Here is a 3,710-nt window from a genome sequence, read left to right on the forward strand (position 1 = left end):
GGTCTGCATCTAGAGATGTCTTTTATATTTATCGTGCTGTTGTGGAGATGGGTCCTCTGGCTTTGGTCATGGTTTTTCATGTTCTGCAATTCTCTCCCAAGAAGAAGCCCTTGTTGGGCGGAGAGGTAGAGGTGTGCTCCAGAAACACAGTGATGGCAAGGAGTCCTCCACTTCATTCTTCCAATTTTTTCCAGCTGGAAGCATTCATAGTTGTCAGCTGAATTGGTTGTGAGGAGTAGGAAACACAGCATTGCTGGATTTCTGCTTTCTCCTAGATCTTAGCAGACCACATGATGATAGTTGTTCTTGTTTTATGTTCTTATGGTACGTTATGTTATTATACATTTTTTCTCTGTTATGTTATTTTATGTTCTTATGTTATGTTCTTATGTTCACAACAGAACTCATTTCCAATACTGCCTCAGAGACACCTGGGCCAAAGAGCAGGGCCTTGAGTGGGTAGCTCACCTTGAGCGAGCTCATTTCCTTCCCAGTAGCTGAAATGTGCCGTTTTGGGGGCATTTGGGGGCTACAGCGTGCTGCTGAGAGGGATGTTGGAGCTCCTGCAGGGCAGTGCTTCCACTAAAGCAAGGCCTTTTCTGCATCTTCTACTGCCCTTCAAGCGAGGATGCTTGGGGCACACAAGAAGCTGGCAGGGGACACAGCTGCAGGGATTGCAGGGATTCCTAAAGTCATAGCCAAATACAAGAAAGACAGGAGGACATGATGCTTCCGAGAGAAAGGAGCTCGCTTTTGGGTCAAAATCCATCCATTTTTCAGGGCAGCAAGAGATGCTGTGCATTTCTCTCTTCCCCCTGAGACAGCCACTGGGTGACGATGGTGCCAAGTGTCTTGAAAGAGACCTTGCTTTCTCAGGCCCAGGTGTCCAGCTGCACACCAAGGCTGTCCCTGGCTTCCAGGCGCAGTTGCCAGGCCCAAGGCCGAGCTCCCCTGCGAGCCCCCAGCCCAGCAGACCTTGCTCCTGGCATTGTGGAGCAGCCATTTCACGGCAGCCTTTTCTCCTGGCAGTCTGCTTAGCGCCGAGAGCTCTGCCACCGGGATGCCTGAGAGCACAGGAAACACACACACAAAGAAAACAACAACAACAACAAAACACCATTGGGTGACTTCTTGTGAACGCAGCGATCATTTAATCCCTTTGTTTTCCCAGGTGGTGTGGATGATACTGGCTGCACTGTTGGAGTTTGGATTTGGAGAGGAACACGTGAGCACAATCGTATGTTGCATCAGAAGTAGTCGGCATTGTGGAGAAGGTGGGCGTCATTGCCGGCGTCCTAGTGAATGCTGATACTCTTTTTGCAGCTGATGATGAGCCTGGCACTTGACTAAGATGACAATCAGTGCCTGTGCGTTTCTTGAGGCGGAGGGACTTTACCATCCAGCAACCTGAGAGCTAAGTTGGGGGGCACCTGGTATTTGCATATCTGGGGTGGCTAATGGGAGCTGGGAGTCAGAGCAGCGTGGAGCCAGCTGGCTGAATAGACTTGGTGCCACGGTGAGGGTGGTTCAGGCTGGGTCATGTTCAGGCTGCTTGTGGCTGGGTCACCAGCCTAATAGAAGCAGCGGGATTATTTTGTAGCTTGAGTGCGCGTGCCAGGCATGACAGTTTCCTTCTGTTCGTCTGTCCTGTAGTGTTGCTTCTGCAATGTCTGTTCTGTGCTTCTCAGGTCTTGATATCCTCCTAGCTTTTTACACTGGACTGACTAGACATGCGACTTGATAGCGGTGCTGAAGGGCCTCAATGCTTGTTTTGTCATCATGACTCTGATCTGAGCACTTCTTGTCTTGCAGTCACTGCTTGAAGTACAGATCTGTTTTAGGTCTTGTGCACCGTATTCAGTTTGAGATCACATCTGTTTCCATCCTCACTCTTGAAGAAGTCAACTGGGCTGCATCAGGAGCTCTTGCTTGGGAATTGATTTCCTAAGCGTCTTCCTATGGAGTTTTCACTCCCCATCCTTCTGGTCTCTTGTCTTGAAGGCAGGCTTTTTATGCATCCATCTTCCCAGTTCTGGCAGTTGCTTCCAGTCACATGTCGTGACATTTGAGTCTCTCCTTGGGCCTGCTGCAGAGCACCTGTTCTGACTTGCTGTTGCCACAGGGCTTCCCTCTGGGGGTCGCTTTTTCTTGTGCCTTGTGTTGTGTGTTTTGTTTGTAGTGTTTGTGGTGTGCCTGTGTGTATGTGTTTGGTCTGGAACTGTCCTGCCTGGCAGTTAGTGATGATAGCTAATGTCCATGGGTGTACTAATACATTGTCCGGACTGTTTTGGCAAAGACATCCGGTCTGCCTCTGGGCACGTACTGAAGGGCAGCTGGCACAGTCATCTCTGTGGTGTTTGGCAAATGTGGAGGTGGGAGACTATATCTTGTTGCGAGCAGCTGCTCGCATAGCGCTTGAACGGTGTGCTTGAGGACGTCTTTTGAATCTTGAAAGCTTACAGATACGGGGTTTTGAAATTCTTATTTTTATTTCTTTCCTGTCCCCAGTAGAGTGTAAAGCTTTGGAGGAACCTGTCACAGGGAAGAGCTCCTTCTGGAACTGTCCAGCACTCGGTAGGCAACTCGGTGACTGGCCTGATCCCCTTTCCAGGTGCTGAGGCAATGGGGCTGCTGTTTTGAAATGATAATATTGTAAATGGGGTTCCTTTGTGTTGTTGAGGGATGGGTGCTAATGCTGGCAGCTGAATGATTATCTTGTGACTGTGTTTTCCTTTGTTCAGGCTGAAAGGCAGTGTGTAGTCCATGACATCATGACCCGAGGTGCCTCTGGAGTGAGTGGTGTGTGATGAGCAGAGGTAGCTGTTATTTTTGGGGTGCAGTTGTCACTGCAGTTACTTTTTTACATCCAAACGAGTAAAATACACATGTTAATTCGAAAGAACCTTTTTGCTGGGAAGAAAGTGATTATGCAGGATTATGCATCAGGAGGACTTCATGTCCTTTTCCAGCCTCAATATTTACACTAAAAGCAGATAAGAAATTTGAAGAAGAACAGGAAAAAGAAAAAGAAAATAAACGGGAGCTGTTGCATAACCTACCATCTCCATATCCTACCAATCCACCTCCGGTGGCTGTGGTATCTCTAGCAGTACCACCTTTGCCCCTGCTTCCACCACCATCAGCACCAGAATGAGACCGACCTCCGGCTGCATGCAGGAGAAGTAGGACTGCCATATCTGAGAGAGCTTCTCTATATCCCTTAAGGGAGGTAACTGGTGTATAACTGGGTTGGAGTTTTAACAGTTAGGGTTTTAAGGGTTTCAGGGTTATTGTGTTAGGGTTTTAGAATTTTTTGGGTTGTAGTGTTGATAGGTTTTTTAGTGTTAGGGTCCTAGGGTTTTATTTTTGGTCAGTTACTTAGGGTTAGTGTTTTAAGATCCTTTTTTTTTTTTTTTTTCAGGTTAGGTGAGGTTCTCCAGGGTTTGGGTTTTGAGCGTCCTACTGTTTTGGGTTAGGGCTTTGCACATCCTACTGCTTTGGGTTGGCTTTGGGTTTTAAGCATCTTAGGTTTTGGGTTATGGTGTTGAGCGTCCTAATGTTTTGGGTTAGGGCTTTGGGTTTTAAGCATCTTAATTTTTGGGGCAGAGTTTTGTGTGTCTTAATGTTTTCAGTTTGTGTTTAGAGCGTCCTAAAGTTTAGGGTTTTGGTCTGTGTTTTGAGCGTCCTAATGTTTAGAGTTAGGGTTTTGA

The sequence above is a fragment of the Netta rufina genome, assembly GCF_964035555.1.
Source record: "Netta rufina genome assembly, chromosome: 30".
In the NCBI taxonomy this organism is placed as follows: domain Eukaryota; kingdom Metazoa; phylum Chordata; class Aves; order Anseriformes; family Anatidae; genus Netta; species Netta rufina.